The sequence below is a fragment of the Giraffa tippelskirchi genome, chromosome 2 (genome assembly GCF_054371585.1).
Source record: "Giraffa tippelskirchi isolate mGirTip1 chromosome 2, T2T-mGirTip1v1.2.pri, whole genome shotgun sequence".
NCBI lineage: Eukaryota > Metazoa > Chordata > Mammalia > Artiodactyla > Giraffidae > Giraffa > Giraffa tippelskirchi.
Window position 1 is genome coordinate 57,589,521 of NC_137276.1, and position 21,779 is coordinate 57,611,299.

At 40.1% G+C, this 21,779-nt stretch overlaps 1 protein-coding gene across 8 annotated transcripts in view; it reads right to left on the reverse strand.

The window, feature by feature from the left end:
- The window catches only part of LOC145535236 (collectin-43-like), a 174,080-nt gene that overhangs the window by 132,707 nt on the left and 19,594 nt on the right, over nt 1-21,779 (reverse strand). For all 8 annotated transcript variants that reach the window (XM_081563577.1, XM_081563608.1, XM_081563599.1 and 5 more), the window contains one exon: nt 21,509-21,599. The gene's annotated coding sequence lies outside the window, so the exon portion shown is untranslated. The remainder of the gene's footprint in view (nt 1-21,508; nt 21,600-21,779) is intronic.

Here is a 21,779-nt window from a genome sequence, read left to right on the forward strand (position 1 = left end):
TAACTCCAGAAAGAATGATGGGATGGAGCCAAAGCAAAAACAATACTCAACTGTGGATGTGACTGGTGATAGACGCAAAGTCCGATGCTGTAAAGAGCAATATTGCATAGGAACCTGGAATGTTAGGTCCATGAATCAAGGCAAACTGCAAGTGGTCAAACAGGAGATGGCAAGAGTGAACGTTGACATTCCAGGAATCAGCGAACTAAGATGGACTGGAATGGGTGAATTTAACTCAGATGACCATTATATCTACTACTGTGGGCAAGAATCCCTTAGAAGAAATGGAGTAGCCATCATGGTCAACAAAAGAGTCCGAAATGCAGTACTTGGATGCAATCTCAAAAATGACAGAATGATCTCTGTTCGCCTTCAAGGCAAACCATTCAATATCACGGTAATCCAAGTCTATGCCCCGACCAGTAACGCCGAAGAAGCTGAAGTTGAACGATTCTATGAAGACCTACAAGACCTTCTAGAACTAACACCCAAAAAAGATGTCCTTTTCATTATAGGGGACTGGAATGCAAAAGTAGGAAGTCAAGAAACACCTGGCGTAACAGGCAGGTTTGGCCTTGGAGTACAGAATGAAGCAGGGCAAAGGCTAATAGAGTTTTGCCACGAGAACGCACTGGTAATAGCAAACACCCTGTTCCAACAACACAAGAGAAGACTCTACACATGGACATCACCAGATGGTCAACACCGAAATCAGATTGATTATATTCTTTGCAGCCAAAGATGGAGAAGCTCTATACAGTCAGCAAAAACAAGACCGGGAGCAGACTGTGGCTCAGATCATGAACTGCTTATTGCCAAATTCAGACTTAAATTGAAGAAAGTAGGGAAAACCACTAGACCATTCAGGTATGCCCTAGATCAAATCCCTTATGAGTATACAGTGGAAGTGACAAATAGATTTAAGGGACTAGACCTGATAGACAGAATGCCTGATGAACTATGGACAGAGGTTCGTGACATTGTACAGGAGACAGGGATCAAGAAAATCCCCATGGAAAAGAAATGCAAAAAAGCAAAATGGCTGTCTGAGGAGGCCTTACAGATCGCTGGGAAGAGAAGAGAAGCGAAAAGCAAAGGAGAAAAGGAAAGATATTCCCATCTGAATGCAGAGTTCCAAAGAATAGCAAGGAGAGATAAGAAAGCCTTCCTCAGCGATCAGTGCAAACAAATAGAGGAAAACAACAGATTGGGAAAGACTAGAGACCTCTTCAAGAAAATTAGAGATACCAAGGGAACATTTCACGCAAAGATAGGCTCGATAAAGGACAGAAATGGTATGGACCTAACAGAAGCAGAAGATATTAAGAAGAGGTGGCAAGAATACACAGAAGAACTGTACAAAAAAGATCTTCACGACCCAGATAATCACGATGGTGTGATCACTCACCTAGAGCCAGACATCCTGGAATGTGAAGTCAAGTGGGCCTTAGAGAGCATCACTACGAACAAAGCTAGTGGAGGTGATGGAATTCCAGTTGAGCTATTTCAAATCCTCAAAGGTGATGCTGTGAAAGTGCTGCACTCGATATGCCAGCAAATTTGGAAAACTCAACAGTGGCCACAGGACTGGAAGAGGTCAGTCTTCGTTCCAATCCCAAAGAAAGGCAATGCCAAAGAATGCTCAAACTACCGCACAATTGCACTCATCTCACATGCAAGTAAAGTAATGCTCAAAATTCTCCAAGCCAGGCTTCAGCAATATGTGAACCGTGAACTTCCAGATGTTGAAGCTGGTTTTAGAAAAGGCAGAGGAACCAGAGATCAAATTGCCAATATCCGCTGGATCATTGAAAAAGCAAGAGAGTTCCAGAAAAACATGTATTTCTGCTTTATTGACTATGCCAAAGCCTTTGACTGTGTGGATCACAATAAACTGTGGAAAATTCTGAAAGAGATGGGAATACCAGATCATCTGACCTGTCTCTTGAGAAACCTGTATGCAGGTCAGGAAGCAACAGTTAGAACTGGACATGGAACAACAGACTGGTTCCAAATAGGAAAAGGAGTACGTCAAGGCTGTATATTGTCACCCTGCTTATTTAACTTACATGCAGAGTACATCATGAGAAACGCTGGGCTGGAATAAACACAAGCTGGAATCAAGATTGCCGGGAGAAATATCAATAACCTCAGATATGCGGATGACACCACCCTTATGGCAGAAAGTGAAGAAGAACTAAAGAGCCTCTTGATGAAGGTGAAGGAGGAGAGTGAAAAAGTTGGCTTAAAGCTCAACGTTCAGAAAACTAAGATCATGGCATCTGGTCCCATCACTCCATGGGAAATAGATGGGGAAACAGTGGAAACAGTGTCAGACTTTACTTTTTTGGGCTCCAGAATCACTGCTGATGGTGACTGCAGCCATGAAATTAAAAGACGCTTACTACTTGGAAGGAAGGTTATGGCCAACCTAGATAGCATGTTTAAAAGCAGAGACATTACTTTGCCAACAAAAGTCCGTCTAGTCAAGACTATGGTTTTTCCAGTGGTCATGTATGGATGTGAGAGTTGGACGGTGAAGAAAGCTGAGCGCCGCAGAATTGATGCTTTTGAACTGTGGTGTTGGAGAAGACTCTTGAGAGTTTCTTGGACTGCAAGGAGATCCAATCAATCCATCCTAAAAGAGATCAATCCTGGGTGTTCATTGGAAGGTCTGATGTTGAAGCTGAAGCTCCAATACTTTGGCCACCTCATGTGAAGGGTTGACTCATTGGAAAAGACCCTAATGCTGGGTAGGATTGGGGGCGGGAGGAGAAGGGGACGACAGAGGATGAGATGGTTGGATGGCATCACCGACTCGATGAACATGGGTTTGGGTGAACTCCGGGAGTTGGTAATGGACAGGGAGGCCTGGCGTGCTGCATTTCATGGGGTCGCAGAGAGTCAGACACGACTGAGCGACTGAACTGAACTGATAACCTTGCAAAAAAAAAAAAGACCCTATTTTGTTTTTCTTTCTTTAAGACATTATTTTTAAAGTAAACTTCATATATATATACTTTATACTTTTTGTGACTTTGGTGGGGGTTTTTTCTGATTTTTTTTTTCTTTTTTCTTTCTTTTTTCTTCTTCTTTTCTTTCTCCTTTTTTAATATGGTATTTTTGAGAACCTAACCTCTACTCCAGATTTTTAATCTTTGCTTTTTAGTATTTGTTATCAACTTTGTATCTTCAAGAACCCAGTCTTCAGCACCCATTTTTACTTGGGAAAGAGATCACTGGCTTGATTGCTCTCTCCCCCTTTTAGCTCTCCTTTTTCTCCACCAAGTCACCTCCATCTCCCCACTCCCTCTTTTCTTCTCTACCCAACTCTGTGAATCTCTTTGTGTGTTCTGGGCTGTGGAGAACACTTAGAGAACTAATTACTGGCTGGATCTGTCTCTCCTCTTTTGAGTCCCTCTTTTCTCCTCCAGGCCACCTCTGTGTCCTTCCTCCAGCCTGTGTAACTCCATGAACATCTCTGAGAGATCCAGACGGTGGAGAGCACATAGGGAAGTGATTACTGGCTAGCTTGCTCTCTCCCCTTTTTATTCCCGTCTTCTCCTCCTGGCCACCTCTATCTCCCTCCTCCCTCTTCTCTTCTCCATGTAACTCTATGAACCTCTCCGGGTGTCCCTCACTGCGGAGAAACCTTTCATCATTAACCTAGATGTTTTATCATCGGTGCTGTATAGATGGAGAAGTCTTGAGGCTACTGTAAGAATAAGACTGAAAACCAGAGACAGGAGACTTAAGTCCAAATCTTGAGAACACCAGAGAACTCCTGAATCCAGGAAGCATTAAACGAGAGGAGATCATCAAATGCCTCCATACCTACACTGAAACCAAGCACCACACAAGGGCCAACAAGTCCCAGAGTAAGATATACCATGCAAATTCTCCAGCAACACAAGAATATACCCCTGAACTTCAACATACAGGCTGCTCAAAGTCACACCAAACCCACTGACATCTCAAAACTCATTACTGGACACTTCATTGCACTCCAGAGAGAAGAAATCCAGCTCCACCCACCAGAACACCGACACAAGCTTCCCCAACCAGGAAAGCTTGACAAGCCACCCGTCTAACCCCACCCACAGTGAGGAACCTCCACAATAAAGAGGAACCACAAACTGCCAGAAAACAGAAAGGCCACCGCAAACACAGCAATATAAACAAGATGAAAAAGGCAGAGAAATACCCCACAGGTAAAGGAACAGAATAAATTCCCTCCAAATCAAACAAAAGAGTGAAAGATAGGGAATCTACCTGATAAAGAATTCCAAATAATGGTAGTGAAAATGATGCAAAATTTGGAAAACAAATTGGAGTTACAGATAAATAACCTGGAGAGAAGGATCGAGAAGATGCAAGAAAGGTTTAACAAGGACTTAGAAGAAATAAGAAAGAGTCAATATATAATGAATAATGCAATAAATGAGATAAAAAACACTCTGGAGGGAACCAACAGTAGAATAACGGAGGCAGAAGATAGGATAAGTGAGATAGAACATAGAATGATGGAAATAAATGAAACAGAGAGGAAAAAATAATTAAAAGAAATGAGGACAACCTCAGAGACCTCTGGGACAATGTTAAATGCACCAACATAGGAATCATAGGAGTCCCAGAAGAAGAAGACAAAAAGAAAGACCATGAGAAAATACTCGAGGAGATAATAGTTGAAAACTTCCCTAAAGTGGGGAAGGAAATAATCACCCAAGTCCAAGAAACCCAGAGAGTCCCAAACAGGATAAACCCGAGACTAAACACCCCAAGACACATAATAATCAAATTAGCAAAGATCAAACACAAAGAACAAATATTAAAAGCAGCAAGGGAAAAACAACAAATAACACACAAGGAGATTCCCATAAGGGTAACAGCTGATCTTTCAATAGAAACTCTTCAAGCCAGAAGGAAATGGCAGGACATACTTAAAGTGATGAAAGAAAATAATCTACAGCCCAATTAACTGTATCCTGCAAGAATCTCATTCAAATATGAAGGAGAAATCAACAGCTTTACAGACAAGCAAAAGTTCAGAGAATTCAGCACCACCAAACCAGCTCTCCAACAAATGCTAAAGGATCTTCTCTAGACAGGAAACACAGAAATGGTGTATAATCTCAAACCCAAAACAATAAAGTAAATGGCAACGGGATGATACTTATCAATAATTACCTTAAATGTAAATGGGTTGAATGCCCCAACCAAAAGACAAAGACTGGCTGAATGGATACAAAAACAAGACCCCTATATATGTTGTCTACAAGAGACCCACCACAAAACAAGGGACGCATACAGACTGAAAGTGAAGGGCTGGAAAAAGATATTTCATGCAAATAGAGACCAAAAGAAAGCAGGAGTAGCAACACTCATATCAGATAAAATAGACTTTAAAACAAAGGCAGTGAAAAGAGACAAAGATGGACACTACATAATGATCAAAGGATCAATCCAAAAAGAAGATATAAAAATTATAAATATATATGCACCCAACATAGGAGCACCACAATATGTAAAGCAAATGCTAACAAGTATGAAAGGGGAAATTAACAATAACACAATAATATTGGGAGACTTTAATACCCCACTCACACCTATGGACAGATCAACTAAACAGAAAATTAACAAGGAAACACAAACTTTAAATGATACAATAGACCAGTTAGACTTAATTGATATCTATAGGACATTTCACCCCAAAACAATGAATTTCACCTTTTTCTCAAGCACACACGGAACCTTCTCCAGAATAGATCACATCCTGGGCCATAAATCTAGCCTTGGTAAATTCAAAAAAATTGAAATCATTCCAAGCATCTTTTCTGACCACAATGCAGTAAGATTAGATGTCAATTACAGGAGAAAAACAATTAAAAACTCCAACATATGGAGGCTGAACAACACATTGCTGAAACACCAACAAATCACAGAAGAAATCAAAATATGCATAGAAACGAATGAAAATGAAAACACAACAACCCAAAACCTATGGGACATAGTAAAAGCAGTGCTAAGGGGAAGATTCATAGCAATACAGGCTCACCTCAAGAAACAAGAAAAAAGTCAAATAAATAACCTAACTCTACACCTAAAGCAACTAGAAAAGGAAGAAATGAAGAAGCCCAGGGTTAGTAGAAGGAAAGAAATCTTAAAAATTAGGGCAGAAATAAATGCAAAAGAAACAAAAGAGACCATAGCAAAAATCAACAAAGCCAAAAGCTGGTTCTTTGAGAAGATAAATAAAATTGACAAGCCATTAGCCAGACTCATCAAGAAACAAAGAGAGAACAATCAAATCAATGAAATTAGAAATGAAAACGGAGAAATCACAACAGACAACACAGAAATACAAAGGATCATAAGAGACTATTATCAGCAACAAATGCAAATAAAATGGACCACTTGGAAGAAATGGATAAATTCTTAGAAAAGTACGACTTCCCAAAACTGAACCAGGAAGAAATAGAAAATCTCAAAGGACCCATCACGAGCCCAGAAATTGAAACTGTAATCAGAAATCTACCAGCAAACAAAAGCCCAGGACCAGATGGCTTCACAGCTGAATTCTACCAAAAATTTAGAGAAGAGCTAACACCTATCCTACTCAAACTCTTTCAGAAGATTGCAGAAGAAGGTAAACTTCCAAACTCATTCTATTAGGCCACCATCACCCTAATACCAAAACCTGACAAAGATGCTACAAAAAAAGAAAACTACAGGCCAATATCACTGATGAACATAGATGCAAAAATCCTTAACAAAATCCTAGCAAACAGAGTCCGACAACATATTAAAAAGATCATACATCATGACCAAGTGGGCTTTATCCCAGGGATGCAAGGATTCTTCAATATCCGCAAATCAATCAATGTAATACACCACGTAAACAAATTGAAAAATAAAAACCATATGATTATTTCAATAGATGCAGAGAAAGCCTTTGACAAAATTCAACATCCATTTATGATAAAAACCCTCCAAAAAGCAGGAATAGAAGGAACATACCTCAACATAATAAAAGCTATATATGACAAACCCACGGCGAACATTATCCTAAATGGGGAAAAACTGAAAGCATTTTCCCCCAAATCAGGAACAAGACAAGGGTGCCCACTCTCATCACTACTATTCAACATAGTTTTGGAAGTTTTGGCCATGGCAATCAGAGCAGAAAAAGAAATAAAAGGAATCCAGACTGGAAAAGAATAAGTAAAACTCTCACTGTTTGCAAATGACATGATCCTCTACATAGAAAACCCAAAAGACTCCACTAGAAAATTACTAGAGCTAATCAACGAATATAGTAAAGTTTCAGGATATAAAATTAACACACAGAAATCCCTTGCATTCCTATACACTAACAACGAGAAAACAGCAAGAGAAATTAAGGAAACAATTCCATTCACTATTGCAACGAAAAGAATAAAATACTTAGGAATATATCTACCTAAAGAAACAAAAGATCTATATATAGAAAACTATAAAACACTGGTGAAAGAAATCAAAGAGGACACAAACAGATGGAGAAATTTACCGTGTTCATGGATTGGAAGAATCAATATAGTGAAAATGAGTATAGTACCCAAAGCAATCTATAGATTCAATGCAATCCCTATCAAGCTTCCAATGGTATTCTTCAGAGAACTAGAACAAATAATTTCACAATTTGTATGGAAATACAAAAAAACCTTGAATAGCCAAAGCAATCTTGAGAAAGAAGAATGGAACTGGAGGAATCAACCTGCCTGACTTCAGGCCCTACTACAAAGCCACAGTCATCAAGACAGTATGGTACTGGCACAAGGACAGAAATATAGATCAATGGAACAAAATAGAAAGACCAGAGATAAATCCATGCACCTATGGACACCTTATCTTTGACAAAGAAGGCAAGAATACACAATGGAGAAAAGACAATCTCTTTAACAAGTGGTGCTGGGAAAACTGGTCAACCACCTGTAAAAGAATGAAACTAGAACATTTACTAACACCATACACAAAAATAAACTCAAAATGGATTAAAGATCTAAACGTAAGACCAGAAACTATAAAACTCCTAGAGGAAAACATAGGCAAAACACTCTCCGACATAAACCACAGCAGGATCCTCTATGACCCACCTCCCAGAATATTGGAAATAAAAGCAAAAATAAACAAATGGGACCTAATTAAACTTAAAAGCTTTTGCACAACAAAGGAAAGTATAAGCAAGGTGAAAAGACAGCCTTCCGAATGGGAGAAAATAATAGCAAATGAAGCAACGGACAAACAATTGATCTCAAAAATATACAAGCAACTCCTGCAGCTCAATTCCAGAAAAATAAACGACCCAATCAAAAAGTGGGCCAAAGAACTAAACAGACACTTCTCCAAAGAAGACATACAGATGGCTAACAAACACATGAAAAGATGCTCAACATCACTATCAGAGAAATGCAAATCAAAACCACAATGAGGTACCAATTCATGCCAGTCAGAATGGCAGCTATCCAAAAGTCTACAAGCAATAAATGCTGGAGAGGGTGTGGAGAAAAGGGAACCCTCTTACACTGTTGGTGGGAATGCAAACTAGTACAGCCACTATGGAGAACAGTGTGGAGATTCCTCAATAAACTGGAAATAGAACTGCCGTATGACCCAGCAATCCCACTGCTGGGCATACACACTGAGGAAACCAGACTTTAAAGAGACATGTGTACCCCAATGTTCATCACAGCACTGTTTATAATAGCCAGGACATGGAAGCAGCCTAGATACCCATTAGCAGACGAATGGATAAGGAAGCTGTGGTACATATACACAATGGAATATTACTCAGCCATTAAAAAGAATACATTCGAATCAGTTCTAATGAGGTGGATGAAACTGGAGCCTATTATACAGAGTGAAGTAAGCCAGAAAGAAAAACACCAATACAGTATACTAACACATATATATGGTATTTAGTCAATCGGTAAAGATAACCCTATATGCGAGACATCAAAAGAGACACAGATAAATAGAACAGTATTATGGACTCTATGGGAGAGGGCGAGGGTGGGATGATATGGGAGAATGGCATGGAAGCATGTAAATTATCATATGTGAAACGAATCGCCAGTCCAGGTTCAATGCATGATACAGGGTGCTCGGGGCTGGTGCACAGGGATGACCCGGAGGGATGGGATGGGGAGGAAGGTGGAAGGGGGGTTCTGGAAGGGGAAAACATGTACACCCATGGTGGATTCATGTCAATGTATGGCAAAACAAATACAATATTGTAAAGTTAAAAAATAGAAAATAAACTAATTTAAAAAAATAAATAAATTTTTTTAAATTTTAAAAACAAAGGACTTATAAAGAGCCAAAAGAAATAAAACATACCAATCTCTAGGCATAACAATAAAAATTGACAATAATCAAGACAAAGAGAAAAATTATAAGTTTCCAGAGGGAAAGAACAGATCACCTCCCGAGGAATGACAATGACCAGATATCAAACAGCTACACTGGGTGCTAGAAGACAGTAAGTAATAGTTTAAAAGTACTGGGGAAAGGTACTTTGAATGTAGAATTTTATCTTCGGTCAAATTATCATTCAAATGAGAGACAGTGATGGGGAAAAATAAAGTTCCCTGCATTCAAGAGCTCAGAATGTTTTTCCTACAAAGATCCACATTGAAAACATCTGGGGGAAAAGTCCTTAATAAAAGGGAAATAAGTGAGACAATGCTCCCAAGAGATATAGGGGAGGGAGAGGGAGAAACATCAAAATAAATAAATAAATAAAAGGCGATAAGCCCAAATTTAAATTATATACACCATAGTCAGTTTCCATGATGGGTAGGTGTTTGTGTGTATGGAGGCAGGGGAATGGGGGGAGCAGCAGTAGGATAAGTTAACCAGGCATAGCAGTAAGTTCAAATACAGAGCTTCTTTGGTTATGTCCCAATAAACCCACTGTATATGCGTGCTAAGTTGCTTCAATCCTGCCCGATTCTTTGTGACCCTTACAGACCAGGCTCCTCTGTCCATGAGATTCTCCAGGCAAGAATACCAGAGTGGGTTGCCATGCCCTCCTTCAGGGGATCTTCCTGATCCAGGGATCGAACCTGTGTCTCTTTACGTCTCCAGCACTGGCAGGCAGGTTCTTTACCACTAATGCCACCTGGGAAGCTGAAACCCATTTGTACACTAAATAGTAAATAAAAAATTCATTTAATACAACTAACCTACCTAGCATCATAGCTTCACCTAGACTAATGTAAACATGCTCAGAACACTTTCATTAGCCTACAGTTGGGCAAAATCATCTAGTACAAAGCCTATTTTATAATACAGTGTTGAATATATCATGTAATTTGTTGAACACTGTACTGAATGGTCGTGTGAATACATATAAGTGTGCCCATTGTTTACCCTAGTGATGGTGTGGCTGATGGGAGCTGCAGCTGCTGCCATTGCCCAGCAAAACCAGCAAACTAGGGGTTACTAGAGAGGAGAGGGTTGGGAAGAAGGGCAAAATAGATGAAGAGGCTTAAGAGGTACACACTTCTAGGGATAAAATAGATGCTAACAAGGTTGTAATGTACAGCACAGGGAATGTAGTCAATATTTCATAATAACTTTATATGGAGTATAATCTATAAAAATATTGAATGACTGTGTTGTACACCTGAAACTAATAAAATACTGTAAGTCAATCATACTTAAATTTGTTTTAAAAAGAACTAAATTTTGAAAAACTTTCCACTTTTTAACCCTCTAGAGTCGTCTAAATCTCAGTGAACTAGAATTACTCACACTGATACAACCTCAGAAAACCCAAGTAGCATTAATGTTAACTTTCCTACTACTAGGAAATGAAATCACCCAAAAAGATAAATCTGATAAAGAGAAAAGAGATAAAGAGAAAGCTTCCTAAGAGGGAATCTTGCAAGTATTCTACTTTCCAAGGGAAAGGTAACAACATAGCAACCCTCTGAGAGAACTGATAGATTATTGTTGTTGTTCAGTTGCTCAGTGGTGTCCAACTCTTTGGAACCCCATGAACTGCAGCATTCCAGGCTTCCCCGTCCTTCACCATATCCCAGAGTTTCCTCAAACTCCTATCCATCGAGTCAGTGATGCCATCCAACCATCTCATCCTCTGTCATCTGCTTCTCCTCCTGCCTTCAATCTTTCCCAGCATCAGGGTCTTTTCCAGTGAGTCAGCTCTTTGCATCAGGTGGCTAAAGTACTGGAGCTTCAGCATCAGTAATTCCAATGACTATTCAGGGTTGATTTCCTTTAGGATTGACTGCTTTGATCTTCTTGCAGTCCAAGGGACTCTCAAGAGTCTTCTCAAACACCACAATTCAGAAGCATCAATTCTTCGGTGCTCAGCCTTCATGGTTCAACTCTCACATCCATACATGACTGCTATGGATAGCCACAGACTACTATGGTTTATCCATACGAAAAACCACAGCTTTGACCATGCAGACCTTGGTCAGTAACGTAAGGTCTCTGCTTTTTGATACACTGTCTAGGTTTGTCATAGCTTTTCTTCCAAGGAGCAAGCATCTTTTATTTCATGGCTACAATTGCCATCTGCAGTGATTTTGGAGCCCAAGAAAATAAAATCTTTCACTGTTTCCATTATTTCCCCATCTATTTGCCATGAAGTGATGGGACCAGAAAACATTTGTTTTCTGAATGTTGAGTTTTAAGCTAGCTGTTTCACTCTCCTCTTTCACTTTCATAAAGAGGTTTTTTAGTTCTTCTTTGCTTTCTGCCATAAGGGTAGTGTCATCTGCATATGAGTCTACTGGTATTTCTCCTGGCAATCTTGATTCCAGTTTGTGCTTTATCCAGCCTGGCATTTCACATGATGTACTCTGCGTAGGAGTTAAATAAGCAGGGTGACGATATACAGCCTTGACGTACTCCTTTCCCAATTTGGAACCAGTCCATTATTCCATGTCTGGTTCTGTTGCTTCTTTTCCTGCATACATGTTTCTCAGGAGGCAGGTAAGGTGGTCTGGTATTCCCATCTCTTTAAGAATTTTCCATAGTTTGTTGTGATCCACACAGTCAAAGGCTTTGGCATAGTCACTGAAGCCAAGGTAGATGTTTTTCTGAAATTCTCTTGCTTTTTCTATGATCCAACGGATGTTGGCAATTTGACCTCTGGTTCCTCTGCCTTTTCTAAATCCAGCTTGTGCATCTGGAAGTTCTGGTTCACATACTGTTGAAGCCTAGCTTAGAGGATCTTGAGCATGATCTCGCTAGCATATGAAATAAGTGCAATTGTACAGTAGTTTGAACATTCTTTGGCACTGCCCTTCTTTGAGATTGGAATGAAAGTTGACCTTTTCCAGTCCTGTGGCCAATGCTGAGTTTTCCAAACTTGCTGGCATACTGAGTGCAACACTTTAACAGCATCATCTTTTAGGAATTTAAATAGCTCAGCTGGAATTCCATCACTTCTACTAGCTTTGTCTGTAGTGATGCTTCCTAGGGAGCACTTGACTTCACACTCCAGGATGTCCGGCTCTAGGTGACTGGTCACGCCATCATGGTTATCCAAGTCATTCAGATCTTTTTTGTATAGTTCTTCTGTGTATTCTTGTCACCTCTGCTCAATATCTTCTGCTTCTGTTAGGTCCATACCATTCATTTATTGTGCCCATTTTTATATGAAATGTTCCCTTGGTGTCTCATTTTCTTGAAGAGATCTCTAGTCTTGCCCATTCTATTGTCTTCCTCCACTTCTTTGCACTGTTCACTTAAGAAGGTTTTTTTATCTCTCCTTATTATTCTTTGGAACTCTGCATTCAGACGGATATATCTTTCCTTTTCTCCTTTGCCTTTTGCTTCTCTTCTTTTCTCAGTGGTTTGTAAGGCCTCCTCAGACAACCATTTTGCTTTTTTGTATTTCTGTTTCTTGGGGATGGTTTTGATCACTGCCTCTTGTACAATGTTATGAACCTCTGTCCATGGTTCTTCAGGCACTCTATTAGATCTAATCCCTTGAATCTATTTGTCACTTCCACTGTATAATCATAAGGGATTTGATTTAGGTCATTGATAGATAGCAAGTCACATTTCAATCTATCTGTAATTGTTATGCATGTTTCCACTTAAGAGCAAAAGTCAGCAGGGTGTAATGTCGCTCCCTTGGCCTTTGAGTGACAGCTCTCTTCAAACTGTCACCTAGTACTTACTAGCTATATTAGTGATACCTTGGATAAATTTCATGTCTTTGAATCCCAATGTCTGCTGCTGCTGCTGCTGCTAAGTCGCTTCAGTCGTGTCCGACCCTGTGCGACCCCATAGACGGCAGCCCACCAGGCTCCGCCAATGTCTACTCCCTTCTTATTTCCTTTTATCCCCAACACCCCTGCAGCCCCCACATCCAGGCAACATTTCCAACTTGTTTGCTGTGCCTGTTCTTAAAAAATGTACATTGTTGTTTCGTGAGCAAGTATTTCTGACTTAAATGAAAAGTTATATATATGTGTATACACACACACACAGAGGACTTAAATACCCAGTCATGTTGCTATATGTCAATTGCTACTAAACTTTGGCATCTTGAGAAGAACTCCCAGAACTGTGAGTTTGGTAACTTAATCTAATTTTCATTTAATTCTTGACTATTTACCAAAAGATTGCTGAGTTGCCCACATTCTTGTTGCTCCCTTGGAAGGGGAAAAAAAAAATTCATCCCTAAGACAGTGTGGAAGACAACTGGAACCTACAAGATTTGTGAGCAAGACAGGAAACAATAGAAAAAGGAAGTACAGGCTGGCCAGCTAGGATAGCTCATCTTGGATGCCTGCAAAAAGCTGTCTTAACTTCATTTAGCTTCGCTAGAAGCATTTAACTACACAGGGAATGAGATCAAATGATGTTTGTGATCCACTCCCAATCAGAATCTCTTCATGAATCACAGCCTTGTGGTGAAGGGGCTTGTGTAACTCAATGCAGCCATGAGCCACGCTGAGCAGGGACACCCAAGACAGACAGGTCAGAGTGAAGAGTTCTGACAAATGTGGTCCACTGGAGGAGGAAATAGCAACCCACTCCACTATTCTTGCCAGAAGAACCCCATGAACTGTATGAAAAAGCAAAAAGATATGACACTGGAAGATAAGATACCCCTCCACCCCACACCCACCAGGTTGGAAGGTATCCGATATATTACTGGGGAAGTTCAGTTCAGTCGCTCAGTCATGTCCGACTCTTTGTGACCCCATGAACCACAGCACGCCAGGCCTCCCTGTCCATCACCAACTCCCAGAGTTTACCCAGACTCATGTCCATTGAGTTGGTGATGCCATCTAACCATCTCATCCTCTGTCGTTCCCTTCTCCTCCTGCCTTCAATCTTTCCCAACTGAGGAAGAGCAGAGGGCAATTACAAATAGCTCCAGAAAGAACGAAGCAGCTGGGCCAAAGTGGAAATGACGCTCAGTTGTGGACGTGTCTGGTGGTGGTTAAAGTAAAGTCGAATGCTATAAAAAACAATACTGCATAGGAACCTGGAATGTTAGGTACAGAGGAGCCTAGCATGCTGCAGTCCATGGGGTTGCAAAGTCAAACACAACTTAGTAACTGAACAAGATAATCAGAATGTTGTAAGGGATTGCAGAAATCTTCAGAAAGACACCCCCCCCCACACACACACACACACACTCATTTTACACTGGGAGAAATGAAGTGCCTACAAAGGAAGGTAACCACCAATGTCATATGATCAATCTGGTGGCAGACCTAGGTCTCTGACTCCTTGATATTTCACCAAGCTTCCTGTCAGCACTGCTGGATGAACCGCCAAAGTAATGCTCTCAACAGCATGGCTCACCTCCCAAATATTTTACAAATATTATCCAAGAAAGATGCATTAAGAGTGAGAATATTTTCCATCACTGTTGTTAGAGGCCCTAAACCCCTACATCCTGTTCATGTTACTGGCGCCTGCCTTTGATATTGTATCCATAGCAATGTACAAATACTGTAAACATCTGCAGGCCTAGGGGATGTTCTTGCCATTGGTTAAAGATACAGCAATAATATGTTGCATATGTACACTGAAAAGGGGTATTTATAGCATTTATGAAGATTTAACATCTGCAAAGCTTAAGAATTGGCTGGGCTTATGTTCTGAATATTACAGAACATTTCCTAGGAAACTGAAAATAAATATATTACGAAATTTCCATTTTGAAATACATTTAGTATTGTCCTGGCATCCTGTAATGCCTGTTGCAAAACACACTAGATATTATTAACTAAAGTACAGATTTTGTTCAAATTTCACAAAATTTTATGCTAGTGTCCATTATTTGTTTTTATACTTTATTTGAGAGTCCACATTGTATTTAGTTGCATTGAGCAGCTTCAGCTGCATGCAACAAGTTCTGATAAATTGTCTTTTCATTTTTAATCAGTTACAAATATTTTCTAATTTTCCTTGTTATGGCTTCTTAGATATACCATCATTTAAAGTGGACACTTAATTTCCAATACATGGGGCTTTTAAAGTATCTTTAATATTAATTTCTCATGTAAATGCTTTCTTCTCTGTAATCACCCTTTGTGTTTTTGCAGTCTTTAATTTTATTGAGGTTTTCAATGACTAAGTCAAAGATCTCTCTTGTTAACTATGACATTGCACTTGAAAATACATGGGCTATTTTCAAATATCTTTTGATATTGATTTTTAAGATAATTCCACAGTGACAAGAGAACAGACTCTGTATGATTTCAATACCTTTAGACTATGAAATTTTTGCACCTTGTTTTATGTCCCTGGATATGTTGCAGTGTCTCCTGGTTTATAGTCTATGGGAACTTGAATAGAATTTGTATCCTCCTATTGTGTGAAAATTATATAAATCTTAATTATGTTGAATTGGTTCATAATGCTTTTCAGGTCTACTACATCCTTCTACTTTTCTGTCTATTCATTCTATTAATTTATGAAAGTTTGATATTGAAACTCCAACTAAAAAATCTTAATTTATCTACTAAAATATAACTGTAATAAGTAGTGGAACTATATGTAACTTGTTCTGTATTTTCAAAGTCTCCTGTAAATGTGTTATCATACTTTCATACTTTAAAAAATATAGAAGGAAAAATTTTTTAAAAAAGGAAGAATGTTGTCTCCTCAGGAGTTCTGCTTAATGCATCATACAACACAAAGTAAGGAGGAGGGAGGAGACCCCAACAGGTAAAGAAAATTTTTATGTTTGTGTTTCTTGTCTTGCCATAAAATACGGATTTCATTTCATCATATCTTTACAGTGGAAACACTATGTAATAGTGTGCTGTGTGTCTCTTCTCTGCTTGGTGGTTGGTAATGTCCTGTTGGTAGCTTAAAACAGTCCACAGCAGGAACATGTACACCAAGGAAATTGGTGAATGCTATATTGGTTGATTTATTGTTTTGTTGCTTATCTAGATTTAAGAAAGTCAAGGAGAAAATATTAATAATGCAGATTAAACTTCAAAGTCTGAATGACTAGAGCCCAGGATGAAAGAGGATGTAGTTCAATGAACATAGTTTGTACAAGATTGAATTTATCAGTTAGAGCTTATCATATGTAAGACAATCCATTTATTAGGAAAAGAGCAGCCTAAGGAGATGCAACTTCATTTGTCAAATCATGGTTGAAATGCACCCATGGTTTGACTATGGATTCAGAGCATCCTGGGAGGAAAATCAACTATATCGGATTTGTAGGAAAGACAACTGTGTATTTTATACTATCTGTAAATGTATTTTGTAAATATACATGATTAATATCAGTAAAACTTACAATAATGTATGTATTAAACACACACACACACTGTAGGCCAGAGACAGGCATTCCTTGTGTAATCCCATTATATCCTTTGAATTTGCAGGAATCCCACAGAATGACTTCTATGTTAATAACAAGAAGAGAAACATTCATTGAACAGTCACTGGGTGGCCAGGCACTATCCTTAGAGCCTTGTTTGCATTCCTTCACTTAATCCTCACTTTAATCCTTAAGAGGTTTGTCCTGCCATCCCATATTTCCAGTTACAAAACTGAGGCCTAATGAAATTAAGTAGCTTGTTAACAATCAGAGCTAGTGAGTGGTAGAACCAGGAATCAAACCAAGACCCCTGTGACTCCAAAACCTATGTTTGTTACATGTGTGTTTGTAGCCTGTTGGTTACAAACCAATTGGTTTGTAATTGGTAAATTACAGATGCAGCAATAGTGTATTCATGGTGAAATACATTGCTCTGTGAAATACATATTTAAAAATGGACTCCATCATCTAAATCCTTGTGTAGAAATTACTTGATTTCCACCTCAAGCAAGCAATCCATATTGCCTTTTAAAACAGAAGAGAGTATTTATAAGGATATTAGGGGATTCTTGGTTCTTGGCATTTAACAGAATAGATAATTCTACAATCCTTCCACTAAATATCCAGACAAACTGTAACAAGAATCTTTTAAATGCATGGATGAGCTTTCAAGGAAGTAACTGACTTCCACAAGCAAAAAACAAAGTAAGCTTAAGTGAGAGAATAAGACTAAACATCTGAGCTGATACTCTGCTGGGCCCCAAAGTGGAGTGGTAGGATTGGCTTAAATAATCTGAAAGTGTGAGTTTGAATTATCATGAAAGAATAATGCAAACGGAAATTTGTAAAATATTCACCCAATAACAAAACCCGTCTCCATCAGCCTAGGCTCAAACAAGGAAGAGATTTCTCCTCCCAAAATCCTAACCACGGTTCAGGAAGTCACAATTCAGAAAACTGCAAATGACCCTGATTGAGTGATATATCCTGGGATCTCTGGCACAAGCAAATACAAAATCTCTTTGCAACCCACTTCTGTCACAGCTACTACAGATAAAGCTATACTGCAAATTAGATCACAACCCAAATGAAAAACACTGAAGGAAACAATCTACCACATATGTGTGTGTGTTAGTCGCTTAGTTGTGTCCAACTCTTTGCAACCCTATGGACTGTAGCCCACCAGGCTCCTCTGTCCATTGGATTTTCCAGGCAAGAATACTAGAGTGGGTTGCCATTCCCTTCTCCAGGAGATCTTCCCGACCCAGGGATCGAACCCAGGTCTCCTGCATTGCAGGCAGATTCCTTACCCTCTGAGCTACCACGGAAGCTAGTCTACCATTAAATCCTTTTAATAGTTTTGTTTTAATATACAAAACTACTAACAGGATTAGAGTCTCTGGGTTCCTCATAGTCTAGTGTTTAAAAATCTGCCTTGCAATACAGGAGACACAGGTTCGATCCCTGATCCAGCAAGATCCTACATGCCATGGGGCAACTAAGCCTGTGTGCCACGACCACTGAGCCTGCACTCTGCAGCCCGAGAGCCGCAACTACTGAGCCCATGTGCAGCAACTACTGAAGCCCATGTGCCTGAGAGCCCATTCTCCACAAGAGAAGCCCCTGCAATGAGAAGGCCACGCACCACAACTAGAGAGGAGCCCTCCTCGCTCTCCACAACTAGAGAAAAAGTCAGCAATGAAGACCCAGCACAGCCAAAAATTAATAAAAAGGATTAGCGCCTCGAAGAACTTTTTAGGGGATCAATCTCTGCTGTCTTCAGACGTACAACTGCTCCAGGGAGAAAAGGGGGACGTCACCCCTGCCTCAGAGGCAAGTTTTACATGAAATCTGGTCTTGCTGGCTAACCACCAGATATGTTAGAATTGCCGTATCACTCTCCGCTGCTTCAAAATGTCCCTTTGAATTGGCATCTAGAGGGAAAATATGTTTTCCATCTGAACATGAGTCTAACCAGGAACTGGTTAGAGAGGCCTCCTCTGAAACCACTGAAGCTTGGGCCTTGTAAAGATTGCAATGATGCTTTCTGATTTCTCATCATAGGAGTTAATTCAAGAGGTGGAAGGGGAAGGCCAGCTCAGGAGCACAGAGCCAGTGAGCTGGGTGGGAGGGTTGATGTGGCTAGGGAGCAACATCCAAGGTCAAGTCAGTGGCACTGAGGGCTTCTAGGGGTGGCCCGACCCCTCGCCTGAGCAGGTACACATGCTATTTTTCTATAATCACTGTGGTGAAAATAGATCCAAATCCTTGTCAACTCTAACTATCCCCAGGAGTACCACTTCTGGTGTGAAGATACTGCCAGACTAGGTGGAGCAGGTAGGGAAATGGCCATTGGCCTTCAGGGCCTGTGAAACCAGGCATTTTTTAAACAGCATCAGGATGGAGGTTAAGAGGCAAGGGGAACTAGTGAGAGCTGGGCAGAAGAAAGGGCTGTGTCTAGGAATGGGGTGAAGCTGAATCATCCCTGTGACACTTGGGTGGAGGGAGGGGATTGCCTCCTAAAATGTAGCAAGGGGAACTCAGCCTTCTTCATTTAGAAGTTCTAAAATAGAGGTTTTCATCCCTGGTTCCAGGGATGAGTTAGTGAATCATTATTTGGGATCCAAAAAGACTCAGCAGACAGCCTGGGGCCTCCAGGAATTGTTCTGTGGGGAGAGTGGGGGGGCATGGATGGATACAGTACCAAAGAGCTCAAATGCACTAAGAAAAATGGATGCAGTAAATAAGACTGGAAGAAAGGAGCCGCTGCCACCTAACTAGCCATGCAGCCTTGAGCAAATCTTTTACCTCTTGAACTTGGGTTTCTTCATGAGGCAGTTGAACTTGAGATTTACATAAGCTTTCAGCTTTAAAATTCCATGAAATCCCAGAAGCACTATTGGTTAGTGAAACGATTTACTGGGAATAGTGAGTTTCCTTTCACTGGAAGTATTCAAGAAGAGTGAGGATAGCCACTTGTCTGGTATGCCATGCCAAGAATTTCTGTATTAGTTAAGAAGTTAAGATTTGACTTTGAGTAGTAAAAACAACAGAAATAGGGACTTCCTTGGTGGTCCAATGGTTAAGAATTTGCCTTGCAATGCAGGGGACATAGGTTAGATCCCTGGTTAGGGAACTAAGATCCCACATGCTGCAGAGCAACTAAGCCCACATGCCACAACTACTGAGCCCATGCATTCCGGAGTGCAAGCAACATAACTAGAGAGGCTGAGGGCTGCAACTGCTGAAGCTGCATATCACAACTAGAGAGTCTGCCACAACTGAGACCTGACATGGCCAAATATATATAAATTTCTAAAAATTATTTAAAAAATCAAATAATAGTTAACATTGATTGAATATATAATATGTGCCCAGCCCTATTCTAGGCATTTATACACATCTCATCTGATTCTCTCAACAAATCCCAAGAGGACACAGTTATATTAACATCCTCATTTAACACTCAGGTCAGAGACAGCAAGTTACCAGAGATCTCTCATCTAGAAAGAGGCAGAACTGAGACTGGAAACCATGTTTCTCTGACTCCCCCAGCTCTTAACCATCACCCAGCTCTGCCTTCAGCCCCTGATGCAGCCAGGATGGGCATGCCTTCCTCTGGCCTAGGCTCTGAGCACAAGGCAATGTGACTGCCTTCAACTACATCTTCCTCCAAAGTGAACAACTGAGCATGGAATGCAGACAGCCAGCTTGCCAACAAGGTTGCTTTCCTAAGTCTTGTGAGCAGGAAGGAGCTGCCATCACTACAGTTCCTTTCACCCACCACTTCATTTTGCAAAAGGGGACTGACCCTAATGCCCAGAAAGGGTGAGCTAACTACCCAAGCACACACAGCAAACAGCAGCAGAGCTGGGAAACAGCTACCTTGGGTCCTAACTTCCAGGCCAGTTCTCAAGGTTGTTTTGTTTTGTTTTTCAGCTTAACTAATATACGTATACAACATAAGAGCTGTGAGTTGAGATTATTCAGTGTCTTAGTGAGAACTATAGCCCAGGAGATAGTCCCTCAGACTACTTTGAAGAACTGCTCTGAAAGAGGTATGTGATTTTGGAGAAGGAGTATGTGCAATTAGGGACACATCTCTGCAGAAGGTTGCTGTCAGTCACAAGGATCAGATATCTCAGCTAGTGATTTTCGTGCTTTTGTGCTTTTCTAAGCATGGGCTGATGCAAGAATTTGGGTTCATAAAAACTTCTCCTGAAAATATCTAACTATCTGAGGGCCCATTCTGCCAGTTTCCCCAGAGCACAGAGTGCCTCATTCTTGAGCTTCACCCTGAATTCTTTCCAGAGTGTGCTATACATCAATAACTGAAGTGGCATTTAATGATTTGAGTCTTGTAGAAACGGGTGACAAGCAACATTCCTTAATCAGCGAGTTAATTCCTATGACCATGGTAGCTCACATATGTCCCTCGGTTTTGAGATCTGACATATACACATTTTTTTCTGATGAAGGTATACAGATCAACCACAACAAAATAGATCCACAAGAGTAGCAATTATTTAAAATTAAATTCTCTGTCTCTTCTAAAAATTCTAATCTAACCTTGCCCCACACAACAGAATTTACCTCTTATCAATTCTAAATCAGTATTTCTGCCCGTTCAGGCAAATTTCTTCACTAACATTGACCCAAAAGTACATATTCCCACCTACTAACCTTTGTTCAGGCCATCAGCCCAGCAGAATTCCCTACAGGATCCTCTCTTCTTTATCAGGGCAAACTGGAAATTCAGGCTCAAGTAGTCACCCTGAGGAGAAAGCAATTATTGGAACATCTGTTTTCAAACTAAATTTATACCTCAGTCAGAAACATGAAACTTCAGTCCCCCATTTAAGCTTCAGCACAACACACAAAAATTTCAATGTATTTTAGATTTACAAAGGAATAAAATTTGCAGACTTTTGGATTGCACCTTTAGCAGCTGACT